The sequence below is a fragment of the Notolabrus celidotus genome, chromosome 13 (genome assembly GCF_009762535.1).
Source record: "Notolabrus celidotus isolate fNotCel1 chromosome 13, fNotCel1.pri, whole genome shotgun sequence".
In the NCBI taxonomy this organism is placed as follows: Eukaryota; Metazoa; Chordata; class Actinopteri; order Labriformes; family Labridae; genus Notolabrus; species Notolabrus celidotus.
In genome coordinates, this window is record NC_048284.1 from 10,138,119 (window position 1) to 10,158,198 (window position 20,080).

At 39.7% G+C, this 20,080-nt stretch overlaps 1 protein-coding gene across 2 annotated transcripts in view; it reads left to right on the top strand.

The window, feature by feature from the left end:
• Window positions 1-13,142: 13,142 nt before the first annotated feature.
• Window positions 13,143-20,080, top strand: part of jag2b (jagged canonical Notch ligand 2b) — a 63,019-nt gene continuing 56,081 nt past the window's right edge. The window contains exon 1 of one of the 2 annotated variants that reach the window (XM_034699376.1): window positions 13,143-13,459. The gene's annotated coding sequence lies outside the window, so the exon portion shown is untranslated. The remainder of the gene's footprint in view (window positions 13,460-20,080) is intronic. The other variant, XM_034699375.1, reaches the window with a different exon arrangement.

The window sequence follows — 20,080 nt, forward strand, 5'->3', positions numbered from 1 at the left end:
AGAATCTTCTTCAGTTTCAACAGTTTTCTCGTTATCCAGCAGCTGGAGTTTGTTATGTTTGTTTTCAGCTATTTCAAATGTCACGTCCGCTTTACTGAAGATTCTGACTGAAGGAGATGTGTTTGACCTTCACCTCTGTGTCCTCAAATCATTTCCCTTATTTGCTGAACAGTCCTGAAACACAGGTCAGTGAGTGGCTGTGAAGTCAAAAAAGGCATACAAAAATCAGCTCATAGCATATTTACATAAATATCAGTGGTTACTACTAAACAATGTTTTTTTAAAGAGCAGATGTTATCTGAAAATGAATTTGCAAATTAATAAAATAAAAGATCGGAATAATTCTAAGATAGTTGTTTTGTAGTTTGACATTTTCATCCATGGAAGCCCATGGAAATAGATTTTAGACGGTTTCCGTCTTTATCTTGTGAAATTAACTTAAGAAGGAATTAACTCATTACTAAAATAAAAATAAAATGCAATATTATCTTATGAAAGTCGCTTTAAGTTTTCTCTTTCAAAGCACAAGTGAGGAACTTTGGATTTGTGTCAGTTTTGGCGCCCCCTGTGGACAAAGTGATACCTTGTATATCTTTACTGGCTGACAGGAGGATGATAGCAAAGCTATCTTCTCTGATGGACAACACGTCACCCCCCCTCCAGGAGACCATAACAACACTAAGTAGCTTGTTCAGTGCCAGACTTCTTCACCCGCGGTGTCTCACGGAGAGATATGCAGGTCTTTTCTTGTGTGTGATTTTAAGATTTTAACTTTTTAATAATTGTTACTTTATAGGCTCTTGTTTGCTTTATATATTTTTTGGACTGTCTACTTGCTACTGTGACACTTGAATTTCCCCGTTGTGGGACAAGTAAAGGACTATCTTATCTTATCTTTTCTTATGTCCCCTTAAAGTAAATTGCCTTGTCTATCACTTATTCCCTTGCAATGGTTAAAGCCATTAAAAGTTACAGCATACAAAATGTCAATATTGTTGCTAATGATCTGGTCTGTTCTATAATCAGCTAAAAAGTCAGTGCGAGAACTCATTAGCTAGCTTAGCATAAAGTTGGAAGAAGGTAAAAACAGCTAGCATGGCTCAACCAAAATTTATAAAGATACACCGCTACCAAGGAAGTTTCTTTGTCCAGTTGTGTTTACCAAGAAGAAAGTTACAACACATCTGATCAACAAGTTGTAGTTTTAACCCATGGCCTATGGTAGGAGCTTGAAGGACAGGATATACTTTTGATGTTGGAGCGATAATATGCCAGCTGTATGCAATTTTTAGGTTTAGCTCGGCTGATAGCTTATAACTTTAATGCTCAATATACAAAAGTTGATTTTAAATTTTTTAAATTTGTCACCTAACTGTTGAAGAAAATGAACCAAACAGCTCAAAACATCAATTATTATTATTATTAAATTTAAAGATCAAGTGTGTCTAGCAATGTTAGTTTGGTGGAAATGCTATATCACAGCAGAACCGCTTCATCAGTAGAAAAAAAAAAGCAGACTGATAATCGTCAACATTGAACTTGTAGGACACAAATTAAAGCTCGGTCGTACTCAGACAGTGTATCCTCCCCTGGCACCACCCTCCATCTTTAAAGGGTGTTTGGGATGGGTGGAGGGATGGTACTAAATTGCATCCCTGTTGCTTTCATGTTGTAACTGGACACATGGGACCCTCTCTCTGTTCTCCAGAGACCATCTGGATGCGTGCGTGTGTGTGTCTCTCTGTGTGTGTGTGTTACCACAGCAGATGGATTACCGCCCTCTTTCTGAATGCAGTCCATTAACAGGTGGGAGCAGCTTAAACCTGCCCTTTGAAGGAAGAGACAAGATCCACCAGAGCAGTTAGAGGAGACACTGATGTGAATGATAGCAGAATGATTCCAGCACTTTCTGACACACTCTCCATCTGTATGCAATGAGATGATACCCATATGGGAGGGAGGTGTGTTTTTAAACTTTCAAAACCTGAATGTACTGTAAACCTTGTCAGTTTTGACTTTTCACTGGGGTACAGTATTGTTTTTTTTTAATGTTGCAAAGGGTTCCTACTGTGTGGGTGGGGCCTCCTCTTGGAACTGAATTTCCTTTGGGAAAACAAAGTTGTATTTTATCTTATCTTGTGTTACTTGATATCAAAAGCAAAGACAATGCAGGCAAGCCTCAAACCCGCACTCTTTCTAGAGACCATACATGATCAAGCCGTACTGAGTAGAAGTCAGGAGGTAAATGAGCATACTGTACAGTTTTGGTGAACAACTCATTATCTTGTACAAAGCAAGGCCATGTCTGGTCCCCAACCCTTGGTCTTGACTCAGATTGCTCATGTCAGTTATGGCCCTTTTCCACCGGCCCGTCTAGCCCTACTCTACTCGACTTGACCCGACTCTACTCGGTTTGTGTTGCTTTTCCACGGGCGCGGTACATCGTGTCAGATTCCCAGTTTTTGTACCTGCTCTGCTCTGGTTCCAAGCGAGCTGAGCCTGTACTAAACGGTGACATCGACGGACTGCGCCCACTGATGGTTTCAGAGAATGTGTCACGAAGAGTCATGAGCGCGACGCCTATTAATGAATCAAACTCGCATTTTTAAAAACGACATCAGTGCTCTACAATGTCTACACGCAAAGTTTCTCCTTAGTCGTGATGAGGTCCAGACTTTTTTTGGGGTCTAGTGGCCGGCGATTGTGATTGTTGTGTTTGTGTTTGTGTCGTGTCAAAATGACGTGAACGCGCAGTTCACGCAGCTGTGTTATGACGACCCTGCCCACCGTGAGTCGGTCGCCGGGTGGTGGAAAAGGTACCAAATGAGTAGGGTCGAGTCGAGAAGAGCCGAGGTCGAGTCCAGTTGAGTAGGGCTGGAACTGTGTATTGGAAAAGGGCCATTCGTCACAGTCAAACTTACTTAAAACCTAACTTTGCAGACGTGCTCTTTTTGTGTTAGTGTTCTCAGATTCAAATTTGCCCTGCTACCTTCAAGTTTTGGTTCAGACCTTGAGGTCAGGGGCCCTCTGCACAAAACCTAACCTTGAACATCTACAGTACAAGCTGCTCTTCTGCCGTGTAACTCTTCAGCAGTGAGGTCATAACCTCGGATTATCGTGGCATCAGGTTTCAGGAAAAGCTCTGGTTCAAACTGATAAACAGTCCTCAAAAGGAACCAGGTGGATAGCCGAAACCTGTTTTCACTTTAAAGGCCGAACATCAAGCTGAGCATTAAGGTTTTGCTTCTCTTTTTTTTTTGCAGCATTGTGCAACATCTGTCAGGCCTTATCAGTGATGTATATTTACAAGGCATGGTCTGTGCATGCTTGGGTGGATTTGAGGGTTTAGAGCTAGCCTCCCCTTAGGTATCTGAACATGTGGATGGAGTCAAATGGAACGTCGTTGTCTGCCCTGTAAGCACTGGCAGGAAAGAAATCTGAAAATATACTATATATCATCTTAAATCAAGTCTTTTAATCAGTGATATATTGTGAGACAGGCAGCATTTGGGTAATCTTAGTAGTAGATCTCTACTCTAAAGCCTGGTGATAGAAGAGACTGAGGAAGCAAAAAGAAACTATGAATCTGGTTTAAGAGTTTAGGATGCATCCCTCCCATCCCTCCTTGTCCTCCCTTTGTATTTGGGATGATCACTGCAGCAGAATACAAACAGATTTCTGCACTATCACAGAAAACACAGAATAAAAGGTTGCCTTGGACGAGCAGCCATTCATTTAACCATCATGTGTCAAATATTTTAAAGGTTAAATAAGGACTGCCACTGCAAAAATCAGTTCCAAAGCATGAACAGGAAAAGCAAGACATAAAGTATAAAGTGTCACGAACTTGCCCAACTGGTTAACATTGTAACTGTGGTTTTTCCATTGTAAATCATTCTCAGAAATATGTGCATGTGTTAGTTGTGGTGGACTGTTTCCCTGTTTACCCAATGTAATTGAAACCCAACTATGCATTTCCAGTTAGTTTGGAAATGTCTGTCACTACCCTCTTCTTTGAACAGTTACATATCACACAGAGTGGCATTTACTGTATGTAATCTGAGCTCTCGGCATGGGAAAACACAAACGCATACAGTGCTATCAGCAGAGCAGAACATAAGGGTATGAGAGTGGTACACTTTTGTGCCAGTGGTGACTGCATGTCTCAGCTTATCGCAGCGGAAATGCCCTGTCCACACACTTGACAGCTCAGTCAAGCAGGGGAAATGATGGGAAAAACTGGGCAGCAACAGTCAGTAAAACACTGTATTTTGAAAAGTAGCTTAAAGGTCCTGAAAAGTTAGAAAATGGTAATTCCAACTGCTAGTTACTTATATTGTTTGTAATAAAATAAACTACTATGTCGTCCATCTTTAGTTTATAATGTCAGTATACAGGCAGGTAAAACAACAAATAAGAGGGCAATTAAAACAAACAGTTACCTCCCCTGCAGATGAGCTGTACCAGTCACAATCCTGTGCATGCTATTTTTTTAGGGCATTTAGGCTAGCATGTCGATGCCAATCAAGACTTCTGCATTTACTTGTCATTGAAGCTAGCAAAATTAGAAGTATCTATAAGCTAAAATTCTGATTGTTGAGCAAATGTTTTCAAAGTTGTTACAATGTTTGAACTTTACTGTGACACAATGACGAGCAATTAAGACCATACCGAGCAGCAACCTCCGGTCTCAAACTATGAAGCCCATGCGGAAGTGTTATAAACTGCAATTCATCGAGAATCCGCTTGAGGCTGGCTGCAGAAACACCGGAAACCACATAGACACCAATTAAAAAAAAGACGATCTTTGCAGCAGAAATAAACATGTTTACAGCCTGGTTCAAAAAACAGCTTGGCTCTCCGTAGCTAATTTCTCTATCGGGACACACTGTACGGGGAGTGATTTTTTTTCTAACACGCCAGTTCAGAAGATATTAAGATTATGAGTTTTTGCCCAAATAAGGACATGACTGACTTGGCTCCGGGACGGGAACACATAGCTGTTGGCTAGGAGGCTCAAACTCCGCCTCTTTACCTCACACTATGCCTGGTTGAGTTCCACATTTCCAATATGGCTGCCGTCGCCGATTGGCTTTAAAACAGCGCTCAGGAACAGATGGGTGACGTCATGGAGACTACATCCATATTTTATACAGTCTATGGACCATACATACATTTGAAGGGTAAACATGTTATATTATCCAATCTTACATATTTTTGTATCACGATTGTAAAGGAGAAGTTCTTAGCTACAGATGATATAAACAACAATGCTAACAATGTTGGCTAACCGATGTCCGGATAACTTTCTGTGGTCTCTTTCTCCTCAAGCACTCACCTTATAACATTGTTGGGGAAAAAAAAAAAATTATAAGTCATAACGTCTTCTTTATTTTTTTTTGATAGCTGCTGTTTCATTACATGTTAGTTTGCATCACCAGACATATTTTTTCCACCATTGAAGTTGCTCGGAGAACTGTTTGCCATCAGGTGATTTGTTTTTTTTACTTTCTTCACTGTGTACTAGATCAGGGGTTCCCAAACTTTACCAAGCCAAGGCCCCCCAAACAGCATTAGCTTCTAGCTGGGGACCCCCTTTGCAAACCCACAGACAAGGCAACTTTATTTGTATAGCTCATTTCATACACAAGCGCAACTCAATGTGCTTTACATAAAAAAATTAAAAGCTTGGAAACATTCAGACAAGCGTAAAAGAACACAATTAAAATGACAAATATTACAAAACATGGAAAAGAAAAGGAAAATTAGAAATATATTAAAAGTAAATTTAAAATTTGCATTTACAGTGAGTTAAAATAAGCTAAGATAGGAAGGCAGTGGCAAATAAAAAAGTCTTAATCTTTGATTGAAAATGCTTCAAAATATGTAAAGAAACATCAACTTTTAGAATGTATTTTCTTACTTTTATTCACTTTCTATAATTATTACATTTGTTTAGCATAGGAAATTATTAACAAACGTGTTGTAAAAAAATAATAATAATAAAAACTTGATTCTATTTTTTTCCCTTCCCTTCAATTTTCGGAAGCCCCCCTAGCACCCCTGGCAGCCCCCACTTTGAAAACCACTATACTAGATTACAGCCATCTACAGTGGCTCGCTAGCTAGCTTACCAAGTTGGCCAGACCGTAGTAGTTAGCTTACCAAGATTAACAATACAGTTAAGACGAGCTGAATGAATCTAACCTTCTGGTTTGTCTGAGTTGCTTGAGTTCTTATTAGAATTATTTGCTTTTAAGACAAGTTGCTAGATGTTTGGTCTAGCTTAGAGCTAAGCTAGTCCATGATCAGAACAAGGCAAAGCTGTCTAAATATCAGGCAGAATTGTTTGCTCTTTGTTTTGAAATTTCCTTGAAATGGCATTACCTAGTTTTAGTTTTCTATTGCAGCCCTGCTTGTATATTACAGAAAGATATGTCTCTGGCTTTAAAACTTTGCCAGTTGTAGTACTTTGACTAGCCAATAACAACACAGCTTAATATAAATAATTTTCAAAACTTTACCCAACAGCATTTTCTTAACTGCCTTACACTGTTATGGTTTTGTCAACCAGTCTAGTCTACTGGAAAAGCAACATTCCTCTACCAGCCTTGGTACAGTGGAAACTGCAGTTTCCCCATTCTTCCTGCAGCTGATAAACATATCCAAAACATCTCTAGCTACAAAACATTTTTCTAACAGGAACAGTGAGGCATAGATGTCATGAAATTAGTTCATGTGTCAGGGCAAGTATGCTTTTATCTGCATGTACGATGTCTAGTATCTTGATTTATCAAAGTGCAGAAGCTAGCTTACCATAAACTCCTTGGTTTCCCTGCCTGTCGATTTTAAGCTATCTCTTTGTGACCGATGAAGTTTTGTAGAGGGATCATTTTTATCTTGTGTACACAAGTTTTAATTTTGTGCACCCAAATTGTTCACTTGTGGAAACAAGCTGTTATCTTCTGCACACAAATTATAATCTTGTGTGAACAAGACACTTATCTTGTATTATTATCTTGTACATATCATCTTGTGTTTGTGTGTTGTTAATGGTTTGTGATCTCTCTCATGCTTCATGTGTGAATAACCAGGCATAGACATTCACATTTGACTCTTACATTTACTCTGATAACAAGTAGGTCACTCACAGCTTTTGTAGTGGTTATGTACGGTGGCCCTGAAGGACAAACAAATTCACAAAAGATGAAACGCTCCAAAATAGCAATCTCTGTATAAATACATTATAAAGAGTATTCAAACCAAAATATAAAAAAGCTTACTCCTGGCAAATAATGTAAAGTTGAGAAAAGTGCAAATAGATGGCAATAGATGCAATATTTGCACAAGATGTCGTATGTGTATATGACACAATTTGGTCCCCTTACAAGTGGCTCTGTTCTTTCTACACTGTTAATATTAAAAGAAAGACCAATAATGCAAGAAACATTCAAGAGTTAAAACTAAATGGATGGTTGTAATATTCACAGAAACCAAATATATTTCCTTTTCTTTAGATTTATCCAACAGAGACCAATAAAGCTTAAAAACACTGTAAAGAATTTGAACAATCTTAAAGCAGTTGTATTATTGTAGTCATCAACATGTATGGTCATCAACATCAGATATTTCTGGTTAAGTTTCATGCTAAATAACTTCTTCTCTATGGAGATGAGGGTTCATAATCACTTTAGGGTAACTCAATGGGATGATTAGGGAACAGGAAGTAAGTTCTGTCAATGGTGATGAACCCTAGAGGTCACAAACAGAGGTCATTAATTATTTAAAGCCCTCTTTTAAAGACATATTTGTTTGAATTAATACACAAGGGAAATAAACCGCTATTGCACAGCACTGTTTATGTATGTATGCTCCATATTGACTGACTTCCACAATGTTCCTATTAGAGGAAGTTATGACACACCCATTCATTGTTCTGAGCTGTAGAAAACACTTATTATGTAGGATTCAATGTAAGATTCTGAAGCTATACCTCAATTAAAACCTCGAAGACATCAGAAAATGAGCAGCTCCTAAGCACCCAGTGTGGTGAAATAGTCATTAGAGCTTGATGAAAAACAGCATGTCCCAACCTTGACCCGTGTCGCCTCAGTCAACCCCCCGAAAGCCACCAGAGACACACACTGTGTCCCCAAAAGATGCTTAAAGATAAAAGGGAATCGACCCGTCAGCCGTATGTACAGAGACTGGAGATCTGAAAGGAGAAAAGCCATGAAAAATGGATGAGAGAAGAAATCCACTTCACCTCCCCCCTGGAGGCTGGCAAACCCCCCACAGTGCTCCCACTCATAATCCCTTCTCCTCCTGCACACACACACTCCTCTCTCTGTGCCTCACACACATGTATGCGATGTATGCACACAGAAAGACAAGGTAGTCACACACCACCCAAGGCCTTTTGATAGTGTGAGTAATTGGTAGGTATTGTAGTTTGGCTTCATACTGGACTAATAATGGTATTTTAAGATATCACCAAGGCTAACATAATTTAAACAGCCATGTAAAGCTACCTTAAATCTAATGAGCCATCTTTTGTTTGTTTGTTTTTCTGCTTACTTTTCTTCTGTCCCTTAATTTTCCAGGTAGTTTTTTAAAATAAATGAGACAAAATGTAAACAGGTTTTAACCCACTTTGGTTTAAACATGTATCATTATTCAGTGATTCAGGATCACAACAGTGAATCAAAAAAGTCTTGATGCTTTTACAGAGGCATTTCTACCTTAAGTTAAAAAGGTCTAGCAATAAGCATTATTAGAGATATTGAGACTTTTAAATGTGAACTAAAAACATATTTATTCAGTCTGACTTTTATGTAGGGTTTAACAATTGTATTACTTACCTTTTACTGTAATGTTGATTTAAATGTTGCTTTATTATTTTAACAATTTAAACTGTTATATTATTCTATCTTTATTTATTTATTTATATATTCATTTATTTATCTTATTTATTTACTCAAAAAAATTTGATAAATAAATCTATTTATTTTAACTATTTGTATTCTTAATTTTGATGCTTTAACTTATTGTAATAACACATTTTATTTTTGGTGTCCATTAGTCTCTATTTTAGTCTCTATTTCATTTTTTTATTATTATTATTATTATTATTATTATTATTATTATTATTATTATTATTATTATTAGTAGTAGTAGTAGTAGTAGTAGTAGTAGTATTTTCCCCTAATGTGTCTTGTCATTGTTTTATTTCTGCTCCTTTCTTGTTGCTCAATCGCTGTAAAGCACTTTGGATTGCATTTGATTTGTATGAAAGGGGCTATATAAATAAAGCTGATTGATTGATGGATTGATAGTGCTAAATTGCAGCGTAAGCAAAGCTAATGAACACACCAGTGTCAAAGTAAACATGCTTGTGTAAAGCATGTCAACGTGTTCAACCTCTTTGATTAGTGACTAACAACTGCTAATTGGCGCTGAACAATAGTAACTATGGCTGGAGGACATAACATTAGTTGTGCAGGTAGTAGTCCTTGAATTGAAGAGTTACACATAATATGAAAGAATGAAGAAAATGTATTAGATACTAAAGTTGTGATATCAATCCTGAGGGCATGATATATAACTCTACTATACTTGTTCCAGTCACACTTCTAGTTACTGATTCATATGACTTAATACCAAAACCTCATGTCCATACAGTAAATATGTGAATATCTTAGAGCAGACTGAAATGTTGGGCATCCCAAATAACAAAAAAATAAATTTAGAGGACCAACGAGATCGTAAGATTCATCCTGTGGGGAGCATGAATATTAGTGCAAAATTTTAAAGTCGTCCATACAGTAAATATGTGAATATCTTAGAGTAGACTGATATGTTGGGCATCCCATATTACTAAAAAATACATTTAGAGGGGGCGCTGGTGGCCTAGCGGTCTAAGTGCCCCACATACAGAGGCTACAGTCCTCGTTGCAGGTTTGCCGGCTCGATTTCCGGCTGCGACCATCTCCTGCATGTCCTCCCCTGCTCTCAACTCCTCTCAACTCCCCCCATTCCCTGTCTCTCTTTCAGCTGTCCCACTGAATAAAGGCGAAAAAGCCCCAAAAAATAAATAATAAATTTAGAGGACCAACCGAGATCGTAAGATTCATCCTCTGGGGAGCATGAACATTAGTACAAAGTTGTAAAAGCTATCCCTACAGTAATTATTGAAATATCTTGGAGTAAACAGGATGAACAGGAAACAGTAAACAGGATTGTTGGAGAACCAAAACTACTGAAATAAGTCAGGGGATCCACAGAGATTGTAAGATTTATTTTCGGGGACTATAACATCAATGCAAAATTTCTGGGCAACCCAACTTACTGACCACAAGACAACTAAATATAATACTGGTGAAACACACAACTGAACACACACAGACAAACATAACCCCACTTCCTTTCAGCACCTGAGGCCCTTTACTAGGTGTGATCCAACTTAAGGCACTCACATGCACTTGTGACAGCCGTGTGAAATGTCCGGTCAAATCGGCTCAGGCTATCGGCTGACTTCTTCAAGGCCTATCTGACGGAGTGGCAGTCGACTGACAAGAAGGAGACACAGACATGGAGGTTAGGAGGTGGGGGCTGTCATATAGACTTTGACTGGCAGGCTTCTCTCTGAAGTTCTCCCCTGTCGGATTTGGACTGGATGACTTCAGTGGTAGCATGTTGCAAGTCTTTGTCCTGGGAATCAGCTGTTTGATTATGAAGTATATATGCTGTAGCTTCATATAAATTAAAAAAGTCCTTGACTGTGGGAAATAGTGAAAAACATTATAGGCCAGCCATTACATGTCCTTTGTACCGAGTTTGTACTGATGCCTTCAGCTCGCCGTTTTTATGCACCCATGAGGAGAACTAATCGGTATTCCAAATATTTTATCCTGTCTGCTATCAGGCTTTTAAACTCAGACAGCAGTCTTTTTAGTCATTTTAAATAACATTGGTATGACAAGAGATTATATTTTAATCGTTGTCTTATCTTACTGTTATTTATTTATTACATTAACTTATTGCTGTCCTCCACAGACCCTCTGGTCCCATGTACAGACCCGGTGCTTGGCTTGTGACTTGTAGCATGAATATATGATGGATGTGTTGTAGGTGTTAAATGTTGTATGATAAGCTATAAATGAATTGGCCTCCTTGGGATCAATAAAGTTGTCTGAATCTGAATATGAAAAACATTTTTATTTTGGAAAACAGTATCAATTACATGTCAGTTTTATGTGAAACTATAGTTTAATGTACATCTATATTCTTCCTGACACTGTGCTGTAGATTCAGGTTAAATAGAGATTGGTGTGCAGACAGTAGAGGGCGCTCTAAGCTGCTGCATTGCATGGTGTCGAATTAAGTAGAGCTTCTTGGTCAGCCAAGTCTCGATTCTGAAGAGGAGATGCGTTTTGCAGCAGTGTCACAATCAGAAGCCAATATTACTTTACAAGAAGGTGAAAGGGAATATTTTGGGATTTATCTTCCCTTAGAAAAGCATTAACAAATGACTGAAATAAACCTTTCATTTTTTATAAAAGTCAACCAGATTAGGGCTTAAAACACGAGGAAATCCACTGATGAGATGAGGAGTTAAGAAATAAACACACCAAGAGGCATTCAGAGCAAGTTTTCCATGCATGTTAATTAAATGTGAACTAAAATCAAATTATGATAAACTTTATCATTTAGAAATTAAGTCTGCTTGTTGGATTATAGTTGAAATATTTGTTCTACGTTACCAGTAACCAATTAGAATAAAAAAAGGCGCACGATATTAAAAACTATGTAACCAATAAAATGTGTCTCAACCACATAAAGACTGTAAATCATTTCCAATTGGAAATAATAGCCTTGCTAACCTTAATATCGTTTGATTAAAGTGCTGTGTTCGCACGCTATGATGCGGTTTGTTCAAATGAAGCTCAGTACGCTACAAACCCCAGTGCGTAAAATTGAAGTTTTGGGAGGAGGAGGAAGAGGAGCACTAGCAGCAGCGGGAGCAGCAGGAGGAGGATGAGGAGGAGGAGGACTGGAGGAGGGTTGGTGGGGGTTATTATACTATTGTCCGCCCCTTAATCCGGTTGGCTCAGAGACTGCCCGCAGGCCAATTTGTAAGTGGTTTGCGGAGCTGCCAATCAAAGCAGACATCCTCTCCTCAGGCTGTGGCTCAGAACACTCTCAGTTGCTGTGTGGAGAGATTTGACGGAGGGACACTCCTGTACATGGACCATCACCGCGCTGCAATCCGCCGCCTGCTCACACACACACACAAACACACACACACACGCATGTAATGCCTCGGTGAAATCCGGACGTACACGGTGAGAAAACACGCATGCGAAGATTTTATTTTTGCATGTCAGGAGAGGAGGAACTAGTCGCCGGGTCCGCGGCTGTTTGTCTTTTCTTATCGCTTCTCCCCCCCTATGTCACTCTAATAATCGGAGGCATGTGGAATCGCACCAGGATTAGGAATTGCCTCCCAATAGTGTGCCTGCTGTTGACGTTATGGACGGAGGGTAGGAAGTCTTTGTTTTAATCCAAATTATTTTATACTGTCCACAGAATAAAATAAATGTTTAAAAATTACAATATGAAAAGTTGGTGGGCGTGGGCAGCTGTATTGCTCTCTGGCGATGCATATTCGCATCACATTTTACATCGATAATTGAATTACGTAGCGTCAGTTGTGGAGCATGTGATCATGTTACCATGACAAGATAGAAGTCTGAGGATTGATACAGGCTACTCTCCATTTTGGGTTACATGCAGGAGCCGGGTGTGTTTGTGATTTTATTTGGAGGAAGTGAAATTGGGCCTGAATGAAGAAGTGTAAGTTGCATTGCATCAATTGGTTGCTGCAGCGGTCTCATTTGGTAGGAGTAACCTGATTGTTTAAAAAGCCCAGCCTGTAAACTGCAGGCTGTTCACGTGCTCCATTCATGAATATTTTTTGAAAATCCACCCAATCTGTTTGAGCTTTGTAATGCTTTGAAGGCAGACTCAGGCACTGTTTGGGCCACTTGTCCTGTTTTTTTACGCACCAATTTGAGCAGCCCTGTGAGTACAGAGGCCTATATATAATTTTGGTCTTTTTTAAAATGTTGTTTCCTAGGTGTCCCAGTCAACCGGCTATTTCGAGCTGCAGCTGATCTCCGTGGAGAATGTAAACGGCGAGTTGGCGGACCGGAGAGTGCTGCGACGGCTCAGGAGCTCCCAGGACCTGCGCTGCACTCGAGACGAGTGCGACACTTACTTCAATATCTGCCTGAAGGAGTTCCAGACAGAGGTCAACACCAACGGGGTGTGCACGTTCGGATCTGGATCTACGCAAGTTCTCGGTGGAAATATGTTTTCTTTTAAGGGCGCCCAAGAATAACCCGAAAAAATCGACGAGGCTGGCAAGATATTCATCCCGTTCCAATTTGCATGGCCGGTGAGTTGAGATTTCTAGTTCTTATTCAGCCCACATGAGAGTATACTGAGCATCTCACCAAACCCTGTTTAAAATCCATCTTTAATTTAATTTATATGTATTCACACGTGTGGGGGGGGGGACATCATCACAGCATTTCTAAATGGTCTGTAGTCATTCTCCCATTCTGCACTCAGATCACAGAAGTTAACACTTTGAAAAGAGGGTCATCTTGTCTTTTCAAATAAGGATTTCTCATCAGTGTATATTTCAATGATAAGTTTGTTTTTTTAAAACATCAGAAAATAGTTGAGAGACATACAGCCACATCCTGAAATCAAATCTCTTATTTTGTCAGCCCCAAACCTGCAAAAAGCTGTCATTTTTTTACCATGTAGGACAGAAAATCTGAAAATGTGAACCATCAACTTTGTGGCTTGTAGCTTAGGTCGTCGCTAATTAATTTTCTTTGACATCTACAAAAGTATGCTTGACAGAAAGAACCGGTTTAAAAAGTTGAACTGCGTCCAAATCGCAGCAGCTCAATGGATCACAGACAGTGCTAACAAACCTACAAGAAATCCTCCCAGATCTGGTTCAGACTGCAGAGAGGCTAACCTCTCTCTAGACCTCAGTTCTCAGCACGCATCCTGTCTTTATGAGAAGTGACACAAGCCATCACGCTAAACGGTAGCATGCTTGACAGGGACTAGTTGCAGCTACACTGGTTCGCAGTGTCATCCTGGGTCATCTTTTAAAGTTGCCCTGAATATGACGGTGGCTTTGTTCCCATCCAGCAGCCTGCACCTGCCACGGCATGATAGGGTAATTAGACTGGGGGAAATGCTTGATATGTAGTCCCTGGAAGAGGAGCTCTGCTGCTTCTCATATGGAGACATCACGTGACATTGTGTTGATCTCTGAGGGATTTAAGGGCCATGTCATCAAAAAAGAACACCCCAAGTGGTGTTTGGTTATCAGGACTCTAGGATTGCTCACTTTGCGCTATGTTGCTGTTTTATTGGAGAATCGTGAGAAGACGCATAAAAGTAATGTAAGTGATGTTTTTCCCTTTGGTGCAGGACAACCTTAAACTGCAAAACTGCCCCAAGTGGTCTTGGTTGAACCCCACAAACTCGGCAGAACCTTCTTTAGGGTGCACACCTAGTTGCACGTGTTGGATGGATGCACCAATTAATTTTTCTATTATAATGATGAATGAGTGACATTACGCTGCGAGTTTGAATTATGCGTTCAGCTGAAGTGAGCGATGCCTCGGGGCAGCGGTTCAGTATGTACTGCTGCATGGTTTCAACACCTCTCTCTCTTTCTTCCCCGCACCTCACCTACAGCTTCCTCTCCTGCTGTGTGTGCCAGGTGGCCCCTGGTGGCCCTCCAGGGCAACTAAGTTAGTCTGACTGCAGATGAGTGATAGCTGATGGAAAAAAAGTGTGCATGCATGCATGCAGCAGTGATCTAGAAAAGCTTGGGGTGTGTACTCATGCTCTGCTTGTAAATTATGCTCGACAATGTAATGAAATGTAGACACGCCAGTCCTCATCTGTTTTTGTTGTTGTTATTGATTATGAACGGTCTTTATTTTCTTGTTCCATCTGGCTAGTTGGAACTATTGGTGATTTATGATTCCATATGTGATAATGAACTGACTATTTAGAGTTGGGAGTATTGGTTTGTTAATCTGAGGGCATCAATTGGACTGCAGGGAATTTTGATATGAGGAATGTAAGATGTTTCACAATTTATGAACGTTTGTATATCAGGATTCAAAGTTAAACAGGAAATAATCACTAGAAGAAGTGGTGTTGAAATAACTGCTAGCTGCAGCCCTAAATATGATGATTAAGTGAAGATGAATCTATTTACTGGATACAGCCTCTCAAATGCAAATATTTGCTAATTAACTAAATATCTCTGGGTGTTTGACTGAAGGTCAGACGAAGAAAGGCACACAGAAGTCTCCTTGAAATATTTTAACTAGTGAGGGGTCTTCAAATAACTGAATCATTAATTGACTCTTGGAATAAATAATGAGTACATCATTAGCTGTGTTCAGCCCTGTTTGGACCAAAAGCTTGAGACATTTTTTTTTAACACTGAGCCATAAAAAGCCAAGTAGATATCTGAATTGTGCTATAATTGGATAAATCTTGATTTGCATAATTGGTAGGTTCAGTAATGAGCATATCTTTGCGCGAGTATACTGATCTCCTTACAGCTTGGCTTTTTAGGAGTCTTTTGTGTTGATGGCTTCACATGTTTGATCCAGCTTTTCTCTTTGTGTATTTCATGATTGGAGGGTTTCCTGCAGCTGTTTATAGCAGAGGCGGCCCACCTTTTAGTGAATTAACAGCCACCTCTTAAAGCTTCAGGGGGAAAATGGCGAAGGTGTGATTTCACACGGTAAAGGCCATATATCTAATGAGGGAGGCTTTTGTGTAGGTGGTATTGTTAGCACCTAGGCTAACTGATTTTCAGCTGCCAACCCTGGATTAAAAATCTCACACTTTTCACAATCATCATCACGTGGGTTCGAACCACTAGCAGTGTCTCTGTGACTTGTTTGACTGACACCTCGAGGCGGAGGTGAGAGGGCATTTCTGTGTGTTGTGTTTCTGTGAAGTGGACCCTGCGATAACCGTGACTATTCCAGTGCCAGATGTCACAACAAGCCTGCAGGGTCACTTGCTGTGGCGTTGTTGCTTTCTTCACTGAAGAACAAAGATGCAGTGTACTGTTGGGCTGTGTCGTCTGGATAACTGCCAGTTTTAAGCCTCAGTGGAAACCAACAAGGGCCAGACCCTTCTGTCATCCTGAACCAGCATCTTAGACGATGTGAAAATGAAGTAAGGATGCAGGAATTATTGTCCTGCATCTCTCTATTTCTCAGTCAGAATAAAAAGAGCGGCATGGGTTACCTTTTTTTCCAAGAACCGTGCAGAAATGACAGATTGTGGTCCATGATCACATACTTAGACTTGCAATCTGCGTGTTATTCTCTTGGGAAAGCTGACATAAATTTGGCACACATGGTAGCTTGGCTGTGCAAGATGGAAGTAGCATAGATATCTCATTAGGACTGCAACAATGATTTGCTCCAGTAATGATATTCTGTTTGTATAATTTGGATTAATCATTTTGCATCCAAAGAAACCTTAAAGATGCTAAATGATTAATCCCACTTTCTAGTCATTGTGATGTAATCATATCATTTTTAGTTAGGGATGCCCTGATCCTACTTTCTAGGTCCCGATATCGATCCCTGGGCTTTCGTATCTGCCGATACCAATACTAGCCGATCCAATCCTGGTATTGATTAACAATCTCTATCCTTAATGTGAGGATATAATCATGTTTTGGCAACTTCAGGCTTTTCTGACTTGATGGTGAACTGTACCTGGGTTCCACGTACTAAACCAGAGGCTGAGATCCATTAATTTCAAGGATCCGGAACAATTAAATCCAATAACCTGTCCGTTTTTCACACTTTGAATCCATTAATAGAAGGTCTCTGCTTCTTTGCACTAGGCTACAGCTGACGTAAACTTCCTCCTTTGGGCTCCCATTATATTTTAAGAGCAACTGCCATCCGTCGAAACATTACCGCTGCACATGTGCAAGTTTCCAGCAGAGTTGTTAGCAAAAGAAGCATGCACCTAAACTGCAGAGTCTCTGTAGATATCCTTCATCATGCTCCACTGGGCCAAAAATGCACAGACCTGATGGCGCTGATGACGTAGGAGCCGCACATGGCTGTTGTAAACACAGAAACGCATAGAACTGAGATGAATAGATCTGTTCACATGGATCGGCAATATATATGGCCCTTTGTCGCCGATATCCGATCTAGCTTTTGAGTCCGATCTAGCCGATATCCGATACCAGGATCGGATCTGGGCATCCCTATTTTAGTTCCATATTCAGAAACCAAACAATTTTCATGTAAAAATGACAAATACAAGCAAATACGTTCATTTAGGAAGTCCAAAAGCATGAAATCTTTGGCTTTATTGCTTTGAAATTTACCTGAAAAATCCCCCCATCATCAAACTGTGACAATCTTTCTCTCAGTTATTAGTTGCATCTCTAATCTTAGTTCACCCAACACTTATGCATGCCTTTGGTAAAACTTAATTCACTAAAGCTTACAGGCTCAGCAATTGATGTGAACATAGCAGTAATTTTCAAGTTAACCTTGAAATCCTGAGCTGTGACAATGCCCCTTTGATGCCTATACTTTTCTGAACAGGCACTTGAGCTTGTTCTCAAAGAGCACTTTTCATCTCTCAGTGAAGTGTGGAGCAGTCGAGCTATAACAGTGAAAGTCATCCTGCATTTCTGGGAAATGCTTCTCCTTCAGTGATGACACAGAGACATCACAGCCTCTCCTCCTCTCAGCTTAGTTATCTTCCCACCGGTGTGATACAGTTGCTAATGGCTGATTTTACTCGCATTGCATGATGCTTATCCATTGTTTGGAAGTCATTCCAAAGATTCTCCAGCCTGGCTCGTCTTGCCAGTATGTCAGCAAAGAGACTGACTATTGATGCTTTTTCTGCCACCTCTTGAGCTCAACCTACTCTCAGTGTTTCCCACAGGCTGGGATTTACTGGAAATGCACTCTACTTCTGCTTTCTATTGTGAGGAATTTGTAGATTTCGTTGAAGTTCATATGCTGGGTTATCAGAATCGTACAAAGGTATTTGTTTCCTAGTAAAATTTGCAGCTTAAGTGACAATATTTACAGTTAAGAGTTAGGCATGGCTGGTGGAAGAAAGAAACGGTTAGATCGGGGATGTTCCGCAGCAAATTATTTCCTAGTTGTTTAAACAGAAATGTAAAGTCTGACTAACGGACTAGTCTTAAGGTTAGAAAATACTCATAAAACAGTTGAAATTGAGAATAATATATTTAAAAAGGCCAAACATTTGGATCACAGAGTCTGTGGATAACAATGAAGTTAGTTTGCTTACTGTGGCTCAGCATGTTAGCTAGCTAACAATGCCAGCTGTTGGTCCTCCCTACAGCTAAATGACTACATTTCTGTACTGGTTGTATGTTGCTACAGTTGAGTGTTATATGCCAGTATAACAAAACACAACCTACACACAACCTTATCTCTATCTTCTAGATCAAAATACTGCCAAATCGCGATGTGCTAGTAGAGCATTGTAGCATTGTGGTCATACCATAGACTGTATAAAATATGGGCATAGTATCCGGGACGTCACCCATCTGTTTCTGAAGCGCTGTTTTGAGGCCAATCATCGTAGGCAGCCACATTGCTGCTGTCAAGCGATTGTGACGTAATGAGGCGGGCTTTGAGCCTCCTAGCCAACAGCTACAGTGTTCCCACCTGTCAATCAAGTCAGCTGTGCCTCTCATTGGAAGACTCGTAATTTCAATATCTTCAAATTTGCCGCGTTAGAAAAAAATGTGTGTGCCGATCGAGAAATGAGCTATCCAGACTACACTCGCCTTTGTATCAGGCTGTAAACATCTTTATTTCTGCTGTAAAGATTGTCTATTTTGAATTTGTGTGTATGTGGTTTCCAGTACTTCTGGAGCCAATCCTTAAGCGGATCCTCAATGAACTGCAGTTTTTAGCACTTCCAAATTGGACTCATATTTTTAGACCTGAGGTTGCCACTTGGGCCAATCACATAATCACAGAGTCTGTAGATAAACAATGAAATTGGTTTGCTGACTGTTAGCTAGCTAACAACAACATCTGTTGGTCCTCCCTACAGCTTAATGTCTACATTTCTGTACTGGTTGTATGTTGCTACAGGAGTGTTATATGCCTACATACAACTTTATCTCTATCTTCTAGATCAAAATACTGCCAAATCGCGATGTGCTTGCAGAGCATTGTAGCATTGTGGTCATAGCCATTATTAACCATTCCCTCAGCTAGCTAGTAGCGGGTGCCTTAACTATAAACAATACACACGATTTGACCAACAAGCTAGGGTCATTTGTAAAGGGGTATGAGTATTAATTTCAGTCTGTTTCATAACCAGTAAAAACTCATTACTTGGACTTTGAGCTATTGTTAATTTTGAGGATCTTTCATGTCTTTGTCAAATGTACACACTAGCGAATCCTTTGAATAAGGCATAGCTGTACCTTTAGCTAAATGCTAAAACGCACATAAAGTAAATGCTACTATGATCATGTTTAGCAGCTAGGTGTTAGGCTATCATGTTAGTACAGCACCAAATTAGGCAAATGTTTGCTAGCTAGCACTACATACAAAATAGTTGATGATGAAAATGGGAATGGCGTTAGCTTTTTTTTAGTATTACCTGGCACCTCTAAAGCTTATACACAATGTTTTTGCTCATGTAAATACCTACATACACTGCTACAAGTAAATGTTAGGAATGAATGTGCCTGGATTCATTTTTCAAGAAATAGCAGTAGCGTTGAATTGTCACAAACACATAAATCGTTTTTTTTAAATGTTTGTTTGTGTATAGATTAAAAAAACACAACAATTAGAGACTTTTCTTTCATAAACCTTTGAACTCTTCCCCTAAGAAGTGTTGTTTAATTCAAATTTAGGTTGACAGGTTCTGTAGCATGTGGACCAAACTTTAATTTTATGAATGGACCTCAAAC